A 24,439-nucleotide genomic window follows, 5' to 3' on the forward strand; every position below is an offset into this window, starting at 1 on the left:
CATTCAAGAAAAAGTAAAATGCAAATATGTTCTTCATTTTGTTTAAGACAACTGATAAAAATGTAAATTTGGTTTTGAACTTTCTGGCATATAACAAAATTATAAAACTCTCATTATTAAAAAGAAAGAAAGACATTAAGAAAATATTTTTTCTGCCACTAAGTTCATGAAGAAATTTTGCATATACATATAACACTTAGCAATGCACTGAGTACTATCAGCAAGTATTTTTACTAATAATTACTTCTTATAATAAATTCTAAATAACCTACAAGAATAACTCTGAATTTGAAGTTGGTGAAAGATTTTCAAAGGAGATATTTTTTATGTAGTCATACATGTACACTTCTACTGCTGGATCTAAAGGTACAACTCAAATAAGATAGGGATACAATGTTTCTCAGGTGAATTTCTAAAAATATTAGTTCTCTCAAAAGAAATTTATAGGAACAGAATAGGTCTAGGTGATAAAAGGAGTTCTTAAACCTGGCAAAGGCCTTAGGGTTAAATAAGAGAAAAGCATGGCTGAAAGAATCCATAGTTTGTCAAAACTGAGAAACTAGATGAAATTTAAATAAAATAAAATCCTATGAAATTATGATTTTAAATTGATTTGTGACTTCTTAGTAAATTTGTTGTGGGTTGTAGTATTGTGTTTCAGTTTTTTGGTTATTTGTGTAGGTTAGATCACCAAGAATATAACAGAAAATGGAGAGAGAAGGGGAGGGAGAGCATGTGTGCTGCTTCTGCCCTGGCCAATGCTGGCCTTCCCATCAGCACCTTTAATTTTCAAAGTGTGTTGACTGTAACCTTGCTGCTTATATGTACCTGTGCTTATATACAATCCCTGACACCCAGCCTCCCGGGCAAAATAAAACTGAACTATTGGGAATATTTTGGAAGCATGCTAGAATTGGTGAACCAATGAGTCCTTATTTTGCAGAGTGGTGTGTAGTGATGGCCTCAGCATCCTTTTCATACAGTATCTTGGGGAAATGCCAGAATTTGATTACCAGCAGATTTCTTCATGAACAAGAACTCACTTGCAGAAAATAATGGTAAGCATGGTTAATCTTTTTAATCTCTGAACAGTGAATGAGATAAATTTCCAGATGCTGTTCTCTATTTTTATGTTGTTGAACCAATGTTCTGTATACATAATTAAGATGTAAGCATTTCATATGAAAAGAGTTCACCAGTCTTTAACAGTTAACCTCAGTAGTGTCTGGACAATATTATATCCTGCAAATTTCATTGTGGTGTGTCAGGTACCAATTTTCAGTAAAGTATCTTTAAGTCACATAGCAAAAAACAAAATCAGTAAATTACTCTTTTCTTTAATTGTGATTTGGAATCTTGATCTTTATTGAATGAGCCCCTTTTTTGGACTAGCTTTTTTATTATGAAAAAATGGTTGCATTTTGTGGTGGTGAGGACTGTATTCATATTTAACAATGCTTTTCCTCTGTCCACACCATTTTGATCATTAACCAGAGTACCTGTACTCTTAGCAAATCCTATAGTTTATGACAAGTGAGGAAAATATTGAAAACAAGCCTATGGTACCTTAAGGAGGAAGATAAATAAGCTGTGACTTGAAAGTAGTCCTGGGAAAATGTTCATATTTAACAGTGGACAATGTAGATCAGCCTGCTGGCATCATAGTCTCTAAAGCCTCTGTCAAGTAAGGACGTAGGTTTTAGTATGAATTTGAATGGTCAGCTGTCATCCTCTGAAAAACAGCATTTTCAGAATGAAGGAGCAAAATAGAACAATTATAGAGCAATAATCCTATATTTGGTTTTCATTCTTTGTAATGCCAAGTTCTCAAAATGTAATACTTACTTTAATTGTCCCAAAAGAAACTAAATTTTATTTCATTTTTTAGTAGGACACTTTAAAATTAGTTTAAGTTGTAGTTTTTACTACATATTATGGTTCTTAGCTATTAAATTTCTTATAAAAGTAAAAAAATGGAAAATAGTTATACTTTCTATTATCCTTAAGGCTTCCAACAATTGTGTGTCAAATCTCATTCTTGTATTCCTTAAAGAAATTTGATACTCACCATAACTTCCTGTTAATTTGTTATTGGAACTTCATTTGTCCAAATTAAAACTTTCATTACAAAGCTGACATAAATATGATTACCTTCCTTTTCTCTCAACATTAAGTCTGATGCTGGCTGCTTGGAGTAAAGAAGTTGAAATTCCCCTCCTCATTGCTGCACTCTCAGTTTTGGGTTCAGAGAGAGGAATGGATTGTGGCGGAGTGCAGACATAATCAGCTCTGTGTCTGTGTGGCTGTGTGACCTGGGTCTTTGGTTCAATCCAGTTTCTAATGACAGCAGATGCTGGCATTGAGAACTCACGCCAATGATGTGCTTGGTCTTTCATATATTATATTCATCATTATCCTGGCCACATCATTCACTGAGTACTCTTCAGCAGGAAAAACCACAGCTACTTGGGCACTGATACCAATCCATGCCCCTAACTCCCTTTCCAACTGGAGTGTCCTCTCATTATCCAGCCCCTTTCCTTACCTCCTTGATGCTTTAAATACAGCTTGGTAATCATTGAGATTATCTTCTGTGTCTTCTATCTCCAAGAGCCACAGAACTCTGGAAGGCAATGAGGGGAAATTCCCTCTCAGGACCCAACTGTAGGCCACAGTCCCTTATTCCTCTGTTAGCATGAGCTACTCCAGCAAATTCTTGTCCTTTAAAAATCTCAAGATTAGAAGTGTGCAGCTGTCTTTGATCTAAAAGTGTCTCCTAAGGTGCAGGCAGAAAATACCCAACTCCCCTAAGAAGACAGTTACTACACTGCTCTACCACAGCGGCTCCAGGTGGAACGGTGGCTTCAGTAGATTATCACCGAGCCAGTTGAGGAACAAGTTGCCAATTTCCATTCTTGGAGACACACATATTTATAATCTTTATGATTCTCCCAATGGGGATCCATTATTTGATTTCAGGAGGAAAAAATATGATTTTCTTTGGAAAGAAGAGTGACCTTTGCCTGCAAACATGGTGCTACTCAGGAGTGTGCTGAGTTACACTACTCCTCTATGCATATTGGGAGCTAGACACTGGGTGCTATGAGAGTTTCACATTATAGAGCAGTGTGCATATTCTTAGAGGGTGGGACAGTGTCTGGCCCCAATTTTTGGTATCTTTTTGGAGTTTCTCAGAGAAATAGTTTACTTACTTTTCTTTTCAATTAAGAGCAATCAAAATATCCTTTTACTCTACATCATATAATCTTATTAATAAGTGTATCCAAATATGTTCCTGATTTCCATAATATTTTATACTTCTGAAAGTATTTTTACCTTGATAGTCCATCATTTATGTTGTCGTTAAATATTATCTATTATTAACCCAAAATTATTTGACTACTTCATCTCCAAAAACTACGTCTCACTTTATTTTACCACGTGACCCTTCTGTTTGCTCTTGAATCCTTTAGCTTGGTTCTGCCTCATGGTTCTTACTCTATTGCTCATACTCCTGTAATTCTTTTCCTACTTGATTTCCCAGTATTCATTCTCTGACTTTATTCACATCTGTGCTTAAATGCAGTATCATCTCAAGAGAATGCTAACTACTCCATGTGTGTTTCCAATTTACTGTAGCATAAAAGTGGCATTCCCTTAATAGAAAACATACTTTGAATTTTGATATTTTCCTATGCTAATTATACATATTATGATACTCTCTTGACATGCTGGGAGAATCAGCAAACCATAGCTTCCAGTCAACCAGGCAATCATGAGGATAAAAAAATCTATACTCTAAAGTATATTGTGTTACTAAGCTATGATATTTAGTAGGTTATGTGAATGAATGTATTTCCAATTTATAGCATATCTAACTTTTTATAAGTTTGTAGGAATGTAAATTCTAGACTGGGACTTGAATCCAGTAAAATTCTAGAGTGGCTTATTAAGTGTTATATTTTAACAATGCATTCCCAACTTCTAGACTGATGATCTTCATCCTTAGTATTTCTAATAAGTCACTTGACTCAAGACCTAAAAGACCATCATTTTTTAAAAATTTATTTTAAAAAAGTATGAGTCAAATCAGAAGGAGAATGTATGCAAATTATTACCTAAATTGTCTTGGTAATGCATTTACTATCAAAATTCCAAAGATAAACATTTTTACTTGTTTTAAAAAAAATTATTTATATAACATTTTATGTAATATACCTCATTTTGAAAAAAAGACAAGATCTTTAAAAATATTAATGATTTAATTAATGATAGTATAAAATATGATTCTAATATTAGAAGTCTAAATTAAATGAAGTAAAATGGTATAAAATTCATTGAACTTGAACTGTAAAACCTGGCAATGGTTATTTAAATAAGTTCTAGCAAAAGTTATATTTGACACATGTTTCTCTGTTTGGATATTATAAAATAATTTTTCCTTTAATAAATGGAAAGGTGTGACGGACCAGCCGTCACCAGTCGAACAGTTCCTGAATGGGGGAAAGGAGGACTGAGAAAAATCAAGAGAAGAGACAGAGTCGGGAGGGCTCCCAAGATCGAGCGAGCAAGTTTATTTCCATCTCGCTGCTTTTATACACTCAGTGAGTTAGGTCATTAATCATGACCTTTATACAAAAAACACCTGCTTCCTTGTTTACTAGTTTTCTGAACATTCCTCGCCCTCAAGGGCTACTTTGTTTCCTGGGGTTACAGAAGGTTCACCTTGTTGCTAGGGCAAACTCTAAAGGGAAACATCGGAGGTAGTGGAGACACGGTTCCCCATTACATAGTCTCCTGGCTATTTATAACAAAGGGTAAAATTAAAATGAAGCTTTTTGGCGGACACCGCTCCCCACAGAAAGGGAAATAGAGACTAAGAAAACAACTTTGTTCTTATTTTTTATTCCTGGGAGCATCTAGTAAGGTAGAGATGCTCAAAAGTATTAGTAGGTTTACCAGAAATATTGGTGTAAAAAATGTTGTTGTGCTAGTTTAAAACCGGAGCTAAATGAATATCTTTTTTGTTTTCCTCCAAGATCACAAGCAAAGCTAATTTGATCTCTGGAAGCCCTAACTTCCCATCACTACTCCAAACCTTAGTCTAATGTAATAAATCTTTTCCTAACTATTAATGGATCTTGTTTTGTCTGGGCTAATAAGGTTATTGTGTAATATGCAAGTGATAGTGAGACCTGTCTACTGTGGGGAATATCTGGATGTATGAGATATAAATTATTTAAAATAGAGCCCCAAACAGGTTGTTGCAATGGACATGCCATTTATTTATCATCTGAAAAGACTTAGAGAATAGTCCACATGAGGAGTTAGCTAATGCCTGATATATACTTGAAAATTGGAAAATTAAAAAATTCAAACCAAATAAAGTCTTTAGCATTAATACGTTAAAGCAAGGACTATATACCCACAGGAAGGCATAGTGAAGGTGAGCACAGGCATCTCTTCATTTGTTGTCCAGTTTCTGTTCGTGATCCAGGCCTAATTAATTGTGTGTCCACTATCTCCACCTTAGAGGAGTTCACAGTGGTTTAGGAGCAGGGGGGTTATGAATTATTCAACGGGAAACGAGTTTCACATCACATTTCACCTTTCATGATAAATGCCTTTACCACAACTACCTCATTCTTTTACTGAAAAATAAGAAATGTAAACTAAAGCTAAACTTTCTGAAGACTAACATAGCGCTTTAAGGATAAAGTAATCAAATGATTGAACCTAAAAATAAAATTAAAATCAATTTAATCCACAGACTTTTTAAAATTGCCTATAAAGTTTAGGTACTACACAGACGTCTGAGGTTCGAAGGTAGAATGATTAATTTTTTTCAGAGGAGGAGAGGCTAATAGGGCTTCTCCACATGTAGTGTGGAAACAAAGGCTAGGGAATAGAAAGAAGGAGCAATTGATTCTACCTGGAAGTGCACTACAGTTCTGTGAAAGAAACACATTTATTTTCTAATCCATAATTTTTTCTAATCTTTTTGCATTTCTAATCTTTTTTCTAATCTTTTTTCATAACTTTTTTTTCTAATCCTTAAAAAGTAATCAAACTTTTTATGTTAGTGTCTCTTAGACATTACAGTGTAAGTAGCTCCCATTCTAAATGCTGTTTCAGCAATCCCTATACATCAAGAAACCATACTTCATGATTGAACAAGAGAAAGTTTTTAATTCAAAGAAAATTTTAAATTCAGATATAGGAGATTTGCCCCCTTTTCCTTATCTCTTGTCTGCATCACATTTTTGGAAGACTTCCATGATCCACTTAGGAGCCCTGTTTCATGCTTCATAGAATGTACTACTTCACATGATATAGCAATTATCCCATCACGTAATGACCTTTATATTTTATTTGTGTCCTTCATGAAGTATAGTCTCCTTAAGGACAAGGATTCTGCAAAAGATTATCCTCAAGAGCTAAAGTTCAGGTCTCACTTGGGCCCTGTTACTTCTTTTTTCTTCCCTAGCTCTCCATTTTGGAATGAGAACAGCTGTCTTACGTCTGTGCCACCAATTGTATTTGGAAAGTGAATAACCTGTTTGATTTCATAGGTTCATAGCATTTTGCCTCTGATTGAATCTCATCTTGCATCTCACTCTTATCTGATTTACAGGATACTTATAGTAGACTCTTGTACTTTTTGGTTGATGTTGCAATGAAGTAAGATTTGTAAGAGTATTGGCATGGATATATGTGCACCCATGTCTATAGCAGAACAATTTGTAATAGCTAAATCTTGGAAACAGTCCAATTGCCCATCAACTGGAGATTGGATACAGAAAATGTGTTTTCCTTTAAAAAAATTGAGTACTACTCACCCATAAAGAATGAGAAACTAGAGACATTTATAGCTAAATGGATGCACATTGAGGCAATACTCTTAAGTGAAATAAATAGGACAGACACGTAAATACCAAATAGTTTCTCTGGTGTGAGAAACAAAGTGTAAAGATGGATCAAAAGGTATTATAGATAATGTGAAATAGGAAGAAAAGGTACAAAGGGGAAGAGGAAGTGGGAGGGTTTGGGGAAAGGAAAGAAGGAAATGGAATTAATATGAGAAAAGGAAAAAATGGAAACAAAGTCTTCATAAATAGGGAGGGGTGGAGGGGTTGAAGGGAGGTCAGAGGAATGGGGAAAAATAAGAACCAAGATATATTATGTAAAGGTACAAATTTCCAATGATGAATGCCATTATATTGTATACCTAAATGTACCAATAAAAACTGTTTTAAAAAAAAAAAGGACAAGGAGCTTGCCCTTTTTTAAATCACATTATCCCCAAGCCCTAGCTAAGTGCCAGAAACATAGCTGGCACACAATAATGATTCATTAAATAAATGAGTATATTAGCATTTATGGTTACGGGTCCAAGATTCTCTTTCATGGCCTTAGGCACAAGTTTCTGCACAAGTTTCTATAGTGCTAAAAAGTGAAAGTCACTTGTAGAGTAAGGGTATACTGTCTGAGGAGGTCTAGAGTGGAAAACATGCAAGTACTGAATTCAAGCCAAAGTTCTCAAAGACAGGGGCGTTTCAAAGCCAAGGAAGCCAAATCAAAGGGCAGGAACAGGGTCTTAAATGGTGAGAAAATTCTAGGCTCTGACTCTTAAACCTTTGTTCACAGGAGTATTTGTCAAGGTGCCTCAGAAGATAGGAAGCCAGAAGATCAACGTGGCTCATCTTTCTACTGTGTCAAAGTTATTCAATGGTGAGTAATTCAAAATACTCTATTTCTATTAAACATAGGTAAAATTAAAAATATATCCATTTTAAAAATAAAAATAACTATGTGCTTTTAGTAAGTTATTTATTTCATACACACAAGCCCTTAGAGTGATGTGCTTTTTTGCCCTGATATTGGGAGGTACTACAGTAGATATTTTTGAGAAGCTTAAATGGAGAAAAGAACTGAGCAAACCAAATTTTCAAATAAATACATTAGGCACAATTTGAGAGTGACCTTGGACAACTGAGAGGAACATTATTGAGGTTTCCTTTCCTAAACTTTACTGATTTTCTTTAAGGTATAGTCTATTAGTAAGAGAAATGTTAAACAAATACTTAGATCTTAGCTTGTTTTAACTAAAATCAACTTTTTCCTTGTTACAAAACAAGATATAAAATAAGATTTTCAAGAAACTGATGTTTTGAAGTTGTATAATGGGCATTTTACTGTTCATTATATTATTCCCATTATTTTTGCACTTATTTGAAAATTTCCATACTAAAATGTTAAGGAAATAAAAACAGTGTATGTTTATGCATACAAGAATATTACACACAGGTTTAACAAAAGCATAAAAAAATATTCTGAGATCTTTATAGTTTATGTACTTAATGATGTATCATAGGGCTGCTGATGTAGCTCAATGGTAGAGCATTTGCCTAGCATGTGTGAGACCCTAGGTTCAATCTCCAGCACCACAAAAGAAAAAGATATATTGTGAACATCTTTCCATATCAATAAATTCAATTCTACAGTTTAATTTTAAATGCCTATGTAATGCTAAACTTTGTATCTTTACTTTCTAATATATACAGTGTTTATTGTTGTGCAACTTTATGGTACTGTCAAAAGAAGAAAATTTTATGGGAGTGAATCTATTCAGGACATGACCCAATATCAATACAGTCATGTATACCTTAATGACAATGATATGTTCTAGGAAATGAGTCATTAGGTATTTTTATTATCTTGGGAATATCAGAAGTTACTTCTACAAACCAATCTGGTGTAGGTCAGTCACTCATTTAACTGCTTGATGTAATCAAGAATCTTGTAAGCACATGATATATGAAGCTGCTCCTGGCATTACATAGCATACTATAATTAAGTAATATAGTCATTGATTGCTATTATTGAGTATTATGTGTTGTACATAATTTTATGTATTATGCTTTTATTCTGTCAGTGTAGTAGGTTGATTATACCAACATTATCACAAATACATGAGTAATTCATTGCATTATCATGTTACCACACCTATGGTGCCATGACACCTGCAATGTAACTAGGCAAAAGAATTTTTCAGCCTCATCATAGTCGTAAAGGACCACTAGCATATACCTGGTCAATTTCTGACTAAAACATACACTTCATGAATGTATTCTCTCTGAAGGCAAAACAGCTCCTTCACTAAATAGTCATTACATATAAATAAATTAGAGACTAGATATTCAAAACCATTTTATCTAACTTTGGGATCTAACATAAAATAGCACTTTAGCTGGGTGTGGTGGCACATGCCTCTTATCCCAGCACTCAGGAGGCTGAGGCAAGAAGATTGCAGTGAATTCGAGGTCAGCATGGGCTACATATTTGAGTTCAAGGGCAGCCAAGATTGCATAGTGAGACCATGTCTCAAAAAACAAAACAACAAAAACAAAAGATAACACTTTATTCTCAGGAATCAGTGGAAATTCTTTTAGTATTATCTTCTTTTCCTCCCCTAATTAGGGAAAATGTTCCTATAACACAAGAACAATTTTGCCACCTCATGTAAGATGCTATGTAAAGTTCCTTCTGCTGAATTCCAGTCGGAAGTATGGCTCAGTTACAGGTAATGGGGAAAAAATAAGAACCAAGATACATCATGTACAGGTACAATCACCCAATGATAAATGTAAATGAACTGTATACCTAAAATGCACCAATAAAAGAACTTAGAAAGAAATAAATAAAAAAGAGCAGTGTTCATGATTGTTTTCCTGGCATACTCATGCATCACTTGGAGGTCAGAAGGTAATGATTCCTAAAGAAACTATGGTTGTTGTAAGAAATAAAGTCCAGTCAGGGATTTTAAAGCTTGATATGCCATAGGTTAACCAATTATCCTTTGACTAAAATCTTGTTTTTAAAAAGGGTATTTTATTATCATGTTAGGCTTACAGTTGTCTAAAAAGAATAATTTCTCTTTCAGCTGTAAAATATATGTTACTGAGAACTTCCATGATAGGTATAGAAAATATCAATATTTCATTTATGTTAAGTCATGTCAGTAAATTCCATTTAAAATACCATAATAAGGGCCGGAGATTTAGCTCAGTGGTTCTGGCACCTGATGTGCAAGTGCAAGGTCCCAAGTTCAATCCCCAGTACTAAAAAAAAAAAAATAATAAAAAATAAAATAATAAAATAAAATAATAAAATAAAATACCATAATAAAAACATGATTTTGCTATAAATATTGCACATAGGTGTGTTCTAGTTTTGACTCTGTCTATATCACTCCTTAGTTATCTGCCTCTTAAAGTGACTGTACCTTATGTATATCATTTTAAATTTCATGCAAGGGTAGCAAACTCATTGACTATATGCTCTTTTATTGTAATAAAATAATGCTCCTGAATTGGTGAGAGACTTATTGCAGGAGACTGCCCCGCAACTGCTGGTGATGACATGATGACTCCACCCTGGCACCTCCAGATGACACTGATCATTGTGTGGTTACTGAGAAAGTTCTCAAATGTGTGTGCTGAAACTGCACATGTGTGCAGCCTGCTCCTCTTTACAAGCAGCCATTCATTACACTACTAAGGGCAGCCAAGGAGGGCTCCCTCTTGTGCACTACCCCTAACCCTCTTGCTGCAGCAAAGTTTTCAATACAGCCTTGCTTGAGTGCTCCTATCTCTACTCATAATTCCTACCTGTAGTCGAGTGGGCTAACTGGGGAGAGGCACCACAAGCTGCTGGAAGAGATCTAGATAGCTCCCAAAGGGACTTTGAACCCCACTGCTGAGAAGCTGATGTGGATGACCAGAATCACTAAAACCCATAATCCTAAGAGCTGTAACACTCAGGGCTCAGAGTCACTGTCACTCAAAGCCTAGAGCTGCTAACATTAGGGAGCTGCCACTTGCCAGTTTAGGATTTCTCTCCAAATTTGGCAAAAGAACCCTCAGTTAATCGTGACATTCTCATTGGTTCAACCCAACTAGAAGCTAGCGAACAAAAGAATGCACTGATGTTCATGCAGGTTAGCATCCCAGGCAGAGAGTAGTCTAGAGAAGGTTGAAGGGTGGGGAATGGACTCATAGCAGTAAATAAAGGAATAACAAAAGCAGAATAAAGTATCTCATTAAGACAGAAAAAAGTGGGGGAACAGTCCCTTGTTAGAAGCATGTAGTATAAAATGTTGTTGACTTGCTTTCTTGCAAGTAGAGGAAATACATTTCCTGCATTTGTCTGCATTTTGAGTGCTGATCCTTGGAAAGATTTCCTTTGTCCTTCAGCTTTCAGGGTTGACTCTGAGAGGGGTGTTGGAGATAGTCTGCCTGGGTATCTGCATTACCTTTCCAAACACAAATTATTCCAGCTAAGAATTGTGGCACACATGTATAGTCCCAGCACTCTGGGAGGCTGAGGCAGGAGAATCACAAATTTGAACTCACCCTGGGCAAATTTGTAACTTTAGTGAGTTCCTGTCTCAAAATAAAAAAATAAAAAAGGGCTGGAGATGTAGCTCAGTGTGAAGTTCCTGGGTTCAATCCCCAGTGCTACAAAAATAAGTATTTGTTATAGGTATAGAGATTTATTTTGGGGGATTACATTATAAATGGAATCATTTTCCTAGGACTGGAGGGTCCACACCCTCCCTGAAAATTCAGTTAATTTAAAATTTCTGCTGCCTTGAAGTCAGATTGAATTCAAGTGAGTACTAATTACTAAAACCAGAAACTTTGGAGAGTCCAGCCCATTGAAGTCTTTGATTTGTAAAAGAAAGAGAGAAGGTCCATCATCTCTTTTTCATACTTGGGAGCTCTGTATTGTTCTCTAACTCCCTGCTTAAAGCCCTTCACATAGACCTGGATAAGGAGAAAGAGCAGAAGTACTGATGGGGAGGACACCAGCATCCTTTCTTCTACAATGTGGCCTCCCAGCTGAGTTCCAGGGGAGTTTGGCTTAGGTTGAGATGCAGCTTTTCTTTAGTTCAGCTAGGCAAGAGCAATCAGAGGTGCTAAAAAAGTGTTCTGTACTCTTCCAGCTCTCCTACATGGCCCTGTTCCAATTAAAAGTATCCTGCTATTTCCTAATCCGTGTAATAAATTAAAAGCGTGACACAGAACTAACAAAGTTGGAGTCTTTCCTGAGCTCTGAGGATTTTAACTCTTCTTATAGAAATAAAGTGCTTCAATTAACAAAAGTATATGCTTGTCTTATTTTTCTGTATTTACTTCCTGGTGGCCAGATTAGATGGAAATTAGCATTTCTGTTTTATTACATTCCTAAGGACAGAAATCAGTATATATCTTGAATTACATTCCTAAAAGCCTAAATAAATGTTCAACGCACTTTAAAGCCCTAATAGTTTTCTATTTTAGTCACAAGTCTTTGAACTAACATGAAGAATTATTAACGCAACAGACATTTCTTGAGTGACTACTAAGTTTGCAGTGCTCTCAGAGATGCTAAAAAATAACAGCATGGGTAAAGTCACTGATCAACAGAGCTATAGAGAATGGATCAGTACTTTGAGAGCTACAAGAGGTGATGGTTTAGGTTTAAACTTCTTCCTTGTGTGTCAAGGACAATCACATTCCCAGCCACAGACTAAAGAATCCTCACCTTCCCCATCCTTTCAGTTTAGCTGCTTCCACGTTTTAGGTTCTGTAATTTATAAATTTCTCAATTTCTTTATTTGTTAGTATACATTTATTTACGATTATAGCAGATTCACCCAAGTAAGAAATTCAAATTTTAAAAAATTAGAAATTTATATCACAAATAGAATTGTTTATCTTTTTGCTTTCTTTCTAAGAGCTTTGGACTTGTTCCTCCAGAGTTGGATGAATTAATACTGAAAGTGACCCTCAAAGCCTAAAAATCAACCAGGATAGGTCCTAAGCATCTCATCATTCTCCACCCTTGGGCTGAAGTCCTTGCCCAGAAGTAGAAATCATTAAGCAGTTCAAAACAGTCATGTCTTTCCCCTTTTATAACCCACCATACACATTTTCCTACATATGTTAAATTTTTTAATCCTACCTTGATCTCAGCCCCTGAGGTCATATTCACTGGTATTCTCAGAAGACCTCCATGCAAGGAGAACTGCAGACAAAATATCCTCAGAGGCCAGTGGTCCCATGACAGTGGCAAGAGAAAGGGTGGGAAAAACTGATTCAAGGCATGTTTCAGGGGAAAAAAAACAATTGAAGAGATTTGCAGTCAAATGAAAGATGGAACACACCATTTTCCATGTGTACTGCTACGCATTTAAATGTGTATAGTTTTCTGGTTATAGATGATAGGTCTTACTTGGGTGTTCTAGATACATGGAGTTTGAGAGCTACTTCCATGTATAGCATAAATTGTTAACTTTCCTGTATGCAGTGAACAGAATGGAACTGGACCTCTCAAGAAAGAGTCAGAATACGAGACAGAATTTTTGAAACTATATTCATAGAAGTGATAATTGAAAAAGTAATGTTGACATTACATATAAAAAGAATGTGGAGGGCCAGGTGTAGTGGTGCATGTCTGCAATCCCAGCACGCGGGAGGGTGAGGCAGGAGGATTGCTATGAGTTCAAAGCCAGTCTGGGCTACATAGTGAATTGAAGGCCAGACAGGACTGCATAGTGAGACCTTGTCTCAAGAGAAAAAAAACAAGATTATGGAAAAAGATAAGATATAGGTCTAAGATAGAACTTAAATTTTCAGAATAAATAGAAGAAATAAAACTATACAATGATCCCCCTCTTTTACTGCAATGAGAGTCAACTGAAGCACTTTTTTTTTTCTTAAATTCTTTTATTGGTACATTTTAGATATACAGTATATTTAGATTTATCTTTGGGTGCCTGTACCTGTACATGATGTATCTTGGTTCTTATTTTTTCCCCATTACCTGTGCGCCCTTCACCCCTAAACCCTTCCCTATTTACATACTTCATTTCCATTTTTTTTTCTTTTCTCATAATTTTTCCTTTCCATTCTTTCCTTTCCCCTTCCCCTCCCACCACCCCTACCCCTCTGAAGCACTTTTAAAAATTTGATGTGTAGGTTTCAACACATAGCAATGATATCTGTATGAGGGTACTTTTAAATTAAACTCAGTATTTATTGGTAATTTTTAAACTACAGAGCTTTGGAAGCTATAAATAGATACTACCTTTAACAAAATTTTCAGCAAGGATTCTGAAAGATCTAACATCAAAAATTCAGAAATAAGACAAAGATGCTTAGTGCTATAAGTACTAAGCAACATTTTTCTGGAAGTTCTAGTCAATAAAATAAGAAAAAGAACAATAGGTTAAAACACTGAAAAGAAAGAAAAAATTGCTATTAGATTATATGAATGTTGACATAACAAAACCAAGTGAATTAATAAATTATAATAACAGCATTCACTAAGATACATGGATTAAAAAAAAGATACATGGATATAAAGTCAATATGTAAAAAAAGTTTTCTTTAATCTTAGTTTTTTCTGAGATTTTCTTTGTATTCAAAATAGACCACACTCATAACAACAATACTTTAACAAATTCAAAGAAATGGAAATTCTGTGATGTGAGCTCTCACACTATATTGAAGTGAAACCAGAAGCTGACAGCAGAAACATACTCAGAATAAAATTCTTTTTTTTCCTCTCTCTTTTCTACTATTAATTTTTTCATATAAGAGAAAGCATACAATGTTCTAGCTTGTGTGTCTGATTTGCTTCACTTAACATTATGGTCTCAAGGTACACTCATTTTTCTACAAATGTCTCATGTTTATCTTTCTTAGTGGCAGAGTAGTGCTCGATTGTATATAAATACCACATTTTCTTTATCTATTCATCTGTTGATGGGGATATGGGCTGTTTTCAAGATTTAGCTATTGTGAATTGTGTTGCTATCAACATGGGTACACATTTATCACTGTGGTATGATGTTTTTAACTCTTTTGGGAAGATACCCAAAAGAATAGCTAGGTCAAATAAGATTTCTATTTTTAATTTTTTGAGGAATCTCCATACTGACTGTATCAGTTTACCATCCAATCAACAATGGAGAAGGGTTCCTTTTTCATCACAGCCACTCCAGCATTTGTTATTGGTTGATTTCTTGATAGTAGCCACTCCTTCTGGGATGAGGTGGAATCTTAATGTTGTTTTCATTTGCATTTCTTGAATGGCCAGTGATGTTGAATATTTTTTCATGTACAATGGGCCCTCAAATTAAGACTGGCCTGACATCTGAACAACGTGGGTTAATTAGGTTAATGGAAGATTCATCTGCCTCTTGTTATCTACAGTGTCTACCCAGGTATACATCCAGATCTCAGCTGTATTGACTTGAGTTACAACCAGCCATTGGGAATTTATCAAGTTTATAAGGAAGGGTCCACTGTATTTATTGGCCAGTTGTATGTCTTCATCTGAGAAATGTCTGTTCATTTCAGATGCCCTTTTTTTGAGTCTTTAAATTTGGGGTGGGTCTAATTATTTTGAAATGTTCACACATTCTAGATGTTTAGTCCTTTGTCTGAAGTATACCAGGCAAAAATGTTTTCCCGATGCCCTACCTAGGTCCTGAGTTGCACAGAACATGCCAAATCAGCCCGCTGCAGACAGGCAGGTCTGTGCACGCCATATCGAGGTCACGAGTCCCGAGGAACATGCCGAATCAGCCCATGCCCTGGCAGCAATCCACTGGATCCCCCCACCCCACTCCTCTGTACAGCCAGACACAGAGGACACCAGACCACCAGACCACAGTACTGAGCCCAGCTGCTCCCAGCCCAGAGGTAGGGGGGCTTCTGAGCCGCCATACCATTGCTCCTGGTCCAGAGGAAGGGGCTTCCTGGCCACCATCCCTCCCGCTGCTCCCAGCCCAAAGGAAAAGGCTTTTGGGACACCATCCCTACCGCTGCTCCTGGCCCCTGTCCCACCTCACCCAGCTCAGAGGAGGAAATCTGTGCAGGTGCCAACAGCCACCCCCCAGTCAAAATGAGAAAACATGTAAATTAGTCTCAAAACTAGACTTCCAGATCACCTACAGCAACCCCAAAGGAAAATGAGATGGAACACTCTGATACTCAACCACCTGGACCCACTGAACTGGCAACAAAAGGGGATCTGGAAAAAATGAAATCAGAAATAATTTCTCAGATAACAGGAGAAATTGTGCTCCTAGTGCAAGACATGATTAATAAATCTATAGAGGAGTTCAGGAACATGATGGAATAGCAACATAGGAAACAAATGGAATCCTTAAAACAGATGCAAATAGATTTCCAGGACATGAAAAACTCCACTGAAAGTCTACGCAGCAGAATGAGCCAATGTGAGGATAGAATTTCAGATATAGAAGATAAGATTGCAATTAGGGACCAGGAAAAGAAAAATTATTTCAAAACTATAAGGGAACATGAGAAATCAATCCAGCAGTTGCTAGATGATGCAAAGAAGAATAACATAAGACTGATTGGAGTCAATGAAGAAACAGGAGAGACTACAGATGACACAAAGAAACTGTTCACAGAAGTGATGGCAGAAAATTTCTCAAGCAGGGGAAAAGAACTTGACATACAGGTAAGTGAGGCATATAGGACTCCAAATAGCCATGATAAAAAAAATCAACACATAGGCATATAATAGTTAAGATTCCAGAAACTCAACGGAAGAACAAAGTTCTACAAGCAGTTAGAGAAAAGAAACAAATCACATACAAAGGAAAGCCCATCAGAATCACAGCAGACTTCTCAACACAAACCATCAAGGCAAGAAGAGCTTGGAGTGACATATTCCAAGCCTTAAAGAAAAGAGCCTCCGACCCAGATTGATGTACCCTGAAAAACTATCTTTCAAAATTGATGGTGAAATAAGATAATTTTCACGACAAAGACCACCTAAGGAACTTCATGAATACTAAACCAGCACTCCAAAAAATTTTAGACAATATCCCAGGAAAAGACAATGAAGATCACAACCCGAGGAACCAAAGCAGAATGAACCCATTTGGCACGACATGAAATTAAGTGTAAACGGGGAGAACCCAACAAAAAGACAATAATAAGTCAATGTGTTTCAGTAATACCCATTAATGTTAATGGTCTCAATTCACCAATCAAATGAAATAGACTGGCAGAATGGGTCAAGAAGCAAAATCCACAATATGCTGTACACAAGAAACACATTTAATTCAAAATGAAACTCATAGATTGAAAGTTAAAGGGTAGAAAACGATATTCCACGTGATGGGAACCCAAATAAACAGCAGGAGTAGCTATCCTCTTTGCAGATCAAGTAGATTTCAAACCAACCATGATTAAGAAAGACAAAGAAAGACACTACATCCTTGGAAAGAGAACAATCCAACAAAAAGAGATGACAATCATAAACATCTATGCACTAAACACTAGTTTGCCCAACTCTATACAACAAATACTAATGGACATGAAAAGGCATATATGTACTGATACAATTATAGTGGGGGACTTCAATACCCCACTGTCACAAATAAATAGATCAACTACACAAAAAATCGGTAATGAAATACTAGAACTCAATCAAACTCTCGAACAAATGAACTTAACAGATGTTTATAGAGTCTTCCACCCCACAAAATCAGAATACACATTCTTCTCAGCTGCACATGGGTCATTCTCCAAAATAGACCACATACCCACACATAGAACATGTTTAAGTAAGTGCAAAGGAACTGAAGTTATCCCCTCTATATTATCAGACCATAGTGCGATGAAATTGGAGATCCATAGCAAAAGAAACTTGAAAAATTTCATAAAAATGTGGAAATTGAACAACACACTTCTGAATAACCAATGGGTCACAGAGGAAATTAAAGAAAAAATCAGACAGTTCCTTCAATTAAATGACAAAGACAATACAACATATCGGAATCTATGGGATGCAAATGAAAGCAGTCTTATGAGGGAAATACATAGCAGTGAATACACATATTAGGAAAACATACGGAGCCCAATTAAACAACCTGAGGCTGAACCTCAAGCTTCTAGGAAAAGAAGAGCAGGACAATCCCAAAGCTCATACAAGGGAGGAAATTATAAAGATCAGAGGAGAAATCAATGCAATGGAGACTAAGAGAACGATACAAAAAATCAATGAAGCCAAGAGTTGGTTCTTCAAAAGAATCAACAAAATTGACAAACCCTTAGCCAACCTTATCAGAAAACGGAAAGAAAAGGCCCAAATCCATGCAATTAGGAATGAAAAGGGTGAAATTACAACAGACCCAGCAGAAATCCAGAGGATCATCAGTACCTACTTCCAGAACCTATACACCAATAAGACGGAAAACACAGAAGAAATGGACAGATACCTAGATACATATGAATTACCAAAGTTGAAGGAAGAAGACCTAAAAATTCTAAACAACCCAATATCAACCAATTAAATTGAAAATGTAATCAAAAACTTATCAACTAAGAAAAGCCCGGGCCCTGATGGCTTCACTGCTAAATTCTACAAGACATTTAGAGAGGAACTGCTGCCACTACTGTTTAAAATCTTCAATGAAATTGAAAGGGAAGCAATAACTCCAAATTCATTCTTGGAAGCAAGCATCACCTTGATCCCCAAAGCAGAGAAAGACCCAACCAAAAAGGAGAACTATAGGCCAATCTCACTAATGAACATAGATGCAAAAATCCTTAATAAGATACTGGCAAAGAGAATGCAGAAGATAATTAAGAAGATCATACACCCTGACCAAGTGGGATTCATCTCAGGGATGCAGGGATGGTTCAATATATGCAAATCAATCAATGTAATACACTATATCAATAGAGCCAAGGACAAAAACCATACGATTATCTCCATAGACGCAGAAAAAGCATTTGACAAAATCCAACATGCATTTATGATAAAAACTCTATAAAAAATTGGAATAGATGGTCTCTACTTCAGCTGATAAAAGCCATCTATGAAAAACAAACAGCCAGTATCATACTAAATGGCCAAAAACTGAAATGCTTCACACTAAAATCAAGAACAAGACAAGGATGTCCACTATCACCATTCTTGTTCAATATAGTTCTGGAAACATTAGTCATAATAATTAGACAAGAGAAAGAAATAAAAGGAATAAAGATAGGAAATGAAGAAGTCAAATTGTCATTATTTGCAGGTGATATGATACTCTATATAGAAGACCCCAAGAACTCCACCGAAAGTCTTCTAGACCTAAAAACCAAACTCAGTCAAGTAGCTGGATACAAGGTCAAAACACAAAAATCAATAGCTTTCCTTTACATGATAAACAGACTCACTGAGAAAGAAATAGGGCAAATAATTCCTTTCACAATAGCATGCAATAAAATTGGAATCAACCTAACAAAATAAATCATAGTTTTCTTCTCTGAAAAATATAGCACTCTGAAGAGACACTGAAGATGATATCAGAAAATGGACAGACATCCCTTGCTCCTGGGAAGGAAGGATCAACATAGTGAAAATGGCTATACTGCCAAAACTGCTATGTAGATTCAATGCAACCCCAATTGAGATCCCAGCAGCATACTTCATGGACCTTGAGAAAACAATCCAAAAATTCATTTGGAACAAGAAGAGACCCAGAATAGCAAAAGCAATTCTAGGTAACAGAGACACGGCAGGGGTATCACAAGCCCCAACTTGCAACTATACTACAAAGCTACTGTGATTAAAAACAGCATGATACTGGCAAAAAAACAGACCTGAGGACCAGTGGAACAGATTAGAAGATGCAGAAACAACGCCAGACACACTCAGCCATCTCATCTTCGATAAAGGAGCCAAACACCCTCACTGGAGGAAAGAGAGCCTCTTTAATAGTGCTGGAAAATTTGGGTTTCAACTTGCGAAGGATTAAAATTAGACCTATATCTCTTGCCATGCACTAAACTAAAATTAAAATGGCTTAGAGATCTAAATATTAAAATAGAAACGCTGGCACAGTTTCTAATGGCTAAGGCTTGAAAACAGCCCAAGTGCCATCAAATGGAAACTGGATAAAAAATATCTCGGTTTTTTTTTTTTATAAAATGAAATACTACTCAGCCATAAAGAATGAGAAACTGGAGACATTTATACCTAAATGGATGCATATTGAGGCCATACTCTTAAGTGAAATGAATAGGACACAAAAGGGTAAATATCGAGTAGTTTCTCTAGTATGAGACACTGAAAGTGTAAATAAGGATGAAAACTATTAAAATGAATAATCAATAATTTGAAATTGGAAGAAAAGGTCCAAAGTGGTAGGGGTGGTGGGAGGGGAAGGGGAAAGGAAAGGAGGGAAAGGAAAAATTATGAGAAAAGAAAAAAATGTTAACAAAGTCTATGTAAATGGGGAAGGGCACATAGGTAATGGGGAAAAAATGAGAACCAAGATACATCATGTACAGGTTCAAGCACCCAGTGATAAATGTAAATGAGTTGTATACATAATATGCACTGATAAAAGAATTTAAGCAAAAAAATTAAAAAAAACATAAAATAGAAATGCTGAACCACCTGGAACAGAGGTTATGTAGAACTCAAAAATATTGGTGTAGGAAAAGATTTTATGAACAAAACCTCAGTTGCCCATGAACTAGCACAAGCAATCAAAAAGCAGGATCTCTTCTTATTAAAAAGCTTCTCCATGGCAAGAGAGATCACCAGCAGTGTGAAGAGGAAACCCACAATGTGGAAAAAAATCTTTACCTACTTTTCCTCAGAAAAAGGTGTACTATTTAGAAACTATAAAGAACTTAAAAAGATCAGACTTCCCAAATTTAAACACCCAATCCAAAAATGGGCATCTGAATTGCACAGACATTTCTCCGACAAAGAAGTAGAAATAGCAAACAAATACGTGAAAAAATGTTCAACATCACTGGTCAATCGAGAGATGCAAATGAAAACAATGCTGAGATTCCACCTCACTCCAGAAAGAATGGCTACTATTATGAAATCAACCAATAACAAATGCTGACGGGGTTGTGGGGAAAGAGGAACCCTGCTCCACTGCTGGTGGGAGTGTAGACTGGTGCAAGCACTGTGGAAATCAGTATGGAGACACCTCAAAGAACTCGCACTGGAAGTCCCATTTGACCCAACTATTCCCCTGCTCGGTATTTTCCCCAAAGAATTTAAAGAATCATACCACAGTGATATATGTGCGCCCATGTTCATAGCAGCGCAATTTGTAATAGCTAAAGCTTGAAACAGCCCAAATGCCCATCAACTGGAGACTGGATAAAGAAAATGAATTTTTTTTAATAAAATGAAGTACTACTTACCCATAAAAAATGAGAAATTAGAGATATTTATAGCTAAATGGATGCACATTGAGGCCATACTCTCAAGTGAAAGAAACAGGACATGGGCAGAGAAGCTCAGCTGGTCCCAGAACCCAGAAGGAAGCTCCTCGCCTCCATCCCGGGCTCATAGGGCAGAGAAGCTCAGCCGGTCCCAGAACTGGGAAGGAAGCTCCCCCGCTGCTATCCCAAGATCCTAGGGCAGAGAAGGTGAGCCACGTGGGTGCCAGAAGCACCCCCCCCCGTGGAAATGAGAAAACACATAAAAAAGCCTCAAACACAGACTTCTGGATCACCTACAGAAACCCCAAAGGGAAACGAGATGGAACAATCTGATACTCAACCACCTGGACTCTCTGAACTGGCAACAAAAGAGGATCTGGGAAAAATGAAATCAGAAATAATTACTCAGATAACAGCGAAGATTTTGCTTATGGTGCAAGACATGATTAATAAATCTAGAGAGGACACAGATAAAAAAAAATAGAGGATTTGAGGAACATGATGAAATCCCAACATAGGAAACAAATGGAATCCATAAAACAGATACAAAAATATTTTGAAGAGATTAAAAACTCCATCAAGGGCTGAGGATTTAGCTCAGTGGTCTCGCCACCTGCTGTGCAAGCGCAAGGATGCAAGTTCGATCCCCGGTACCAAAAAAAAAAAAAAAAAAAACCTCCATCAAAAGTCTGCGCAGCAGTATGAACCAATGTGAGGATAGAATTTCACATATAGAAGAAAAGATTGGAATTAGTGAGGAGGCAAAGAAAAATTGCTTTAAAATTATAAGGGAACACAAGAAATCAATCCAGCAGCTGCTAGACGATGCAAAGAAGAATAACATAAGACTGACTGGAATCAATGAAGAAACAGGAGAGAGTGCAGATGACATAAAAAAATTCTTCACAAAAGTAATGGCAGAAAACTTCCCAAGCAGAGGAAAAGAACTTGACATACAGATAAGGGAGGCATATAGGACTCCAGCTAGCCTTGATAAAAAAAAATCTACACATAGGCATATAGTAGTTAGGATTCCAGAAATCCAACAGAAGAACAAAATTCTACAAGCAGTGAGAAAAGAAACAAATCACATACAAAGGAAAGCCCATCAGAATCACAGCAGGTTTCTCAATGCAAACCCTCAAGGGAAGAAGAGCTTGGAGTGATGTATTTCAAGCCCTAAAGGAAAACAGCCTCCAACCCAGATTGATGTACCCTGCAAAACTATCTTTCAAAATTGATGGAGAAATAAGACACTTTCATGATAAAGAACACCTCCGGAACTTCATGAATACCAAACCGGCACTCCAAAAACTTTTAGACAAAACCCTAGGAAAAGACAGTGAGGATCACAACCCCAGGACACAGCAGAATGAATCTACTGGGCGTGATAATTTAAATGCAAAGGGGGAGAATCCAACAAAAAGAAAAAGTCATGACAAGGCTTTGAAAACTTTTGACTTCATCTTCCTAATGAGTGTATAATTCAATTTTAGTATTGCACTGATTAGTATTTTTCTGAATCTAGAGTTGCACACCATTCCTTGTGCTATACTGGCTATTTATCATCTTCTTATGTCTACATTTTAATTGGGTTGTCTATTAATGAGCTGTAAGAGTTCTTTATATATTCTGGTCATAGGTTATATGCATTGTAAATATGGTCTGTTTAAGGACTACTTTTCATTTTAATGATGTCATTTAAAGTTCTAAATATTGATGGAATCTCATTTATCAATTTTTTTCTTTTATATATCATGTCTTTTATATCCTAGGTAGTTCTTGCCTACCCTGAATTCATAAATATTTTCCCTTATAATTTCTTCTTAAAGTTTCATACTTTTAGGCTTTCTTATTTAGGTTCATAGATCCCTTCAAGTTATTTTCATGTATGGAAAAAAAGAGTTGACATTAATTTTTTATATATGGATACCAGGTGTTCTAGTGCCGTTTGCTGAAAACACTCTCTCTTCCTCGGCTCTTGAATTGAGTTTATATTCTATAAAATGCTAATGTTAAATAATCTTTCAAAACTCAGTGGACCATATATGTGTGGTTCTATTTCTAGATTCTGTTTTATTCAAATGCTCTCTATATAGGTCTTTCCTTACACCAACACTGCCTTGATTACTGTAGCTTTAGAAGAAGTCTTACAATTAAGTACTAAACATCTTCCAACACTGTTTTTGTTTTTAACTTTTCTTGGTCTTTTGTATTCCTACATATCTTTTAAATTTCAATATCCAATTCTTCATTTATAGCAAATATACACAGACCTGAATTTTTATATATACCTTGTGTTTTCTAATCCTGCTAAATTCAAGTACAAGTTCTAGGGGCTCCTAGAGATTTCTGGAAGGTATTTTCTCTGTAGATGATCATTTCATCTACATATAAAGATTTTGCTTCTGCCGTGCCAATTCTATCCTAGTTGTGTCATTTTATTGCCAGACTATTTTGGTGGGGACTAGGTTTCAAAGTTTAATGGACAGATAAAGAGTAAGCATATCTGCCCTTGTTCCCCACCTTAAGGAGAAAGCATTGTATCTTCTCCATTCATAGAAGGCATTCTCGCTGGAAGTATGGAGTACATGTCTTTGATCTGTTCAGAAGGTTCTGTTCTACTTCTAGTCTCCTGATAGCTTTTACCATGACCAGCTGTAGAATTTAGTCCAATACTTTTTCTCCAACTAGTGACAGGATCATATGGCTTTTTCCTTTCTTCTGTTAAAATGATGACTTTTGGGGATGGATCTTCCAATGCTGAACCAACACTGCCATCCCTATAACAAAACCAGTTTCTACATACTGCCAGATCTGACTTCTAATAGTTTGTTTTGTTAAACAAATTTCTATCTATGTTCATACTTTTTTCTGTTATTATCTTTATCCAGTTTTAGGATTAGCACATTGAGTTCCTAAAATGAGGGGAGAAGTGTTCCTTCTTTTTTCTGCTTTAAATGTTTGATATAATTTATCAGTTAAAATGTTTATGAGCCTGCTATTATCATATAGGTAGGTTTTCAAGCTAGGAATATACTTTCTTTAATAGGTGCTATTCAAATTTTATATTTCCTCCAGAGTTAGTTTCATTAATTTGTCTTCCAAGGTACTTCTTAGAAGTTGTCAAATTTATTTCAAAAAAGATTTTTGTAATATGCTTT

At 36.1% G+C, this 24,439-nt stretch overlaps 1 protein-coding gene across 22 annotated transcripts in view; it reads right to left on the bottom strand.

The window, feature by feature from the left end:
• LOC101702191 (transmembrane protease serine 11E) overlaps positions 1-24,439 on the bottom strand; it is a 155,484-nt gene that overhangs the window by 88,178 nt on the left and 42,867 nt on the right. For 6 of the 22 annotated variants that reach the window (XM_087187732.1, XM_087187748.1, XM_087187741.1 and 3 more), the window contains 2 exons: positions 2,546-2,623; positions 1,567-1,732 (listed from right to left, as the gene is read on the bottom strand). The exons of 5 other annotated variants lie outside the window; for them this stretch is intronic. The gene's annotated coding sequence lies outside the window, so the exon portion shown is untranslated. The remainder of the gene's footprint in view (positions 1-1,566; positions 1,733-2,545; positions 2,624-24,439) is intronic. 11 more of the 22 variants (XM_087187746.1, XM_087187736.1, XM_087187744.1 and 8 more) reach the window with 4 other exon arrangements.

Source organism: Heterocephalus glaber, unplaced genomic scaffold (genome assembly GCF_053883595.1).
Source record: "Heterocephalus glaber isolate CG9 unplaced genomic scaffold, H.glaber_assembly_v1.0 deba00001509, whole genome shotgun sequence".
Lineage (NCBI taxonomy): Eukaryota > Metazoa > Chordata > Mammalia > Rodentia > Bathyergidae > Heterocephalus > Heterocephalus glaber.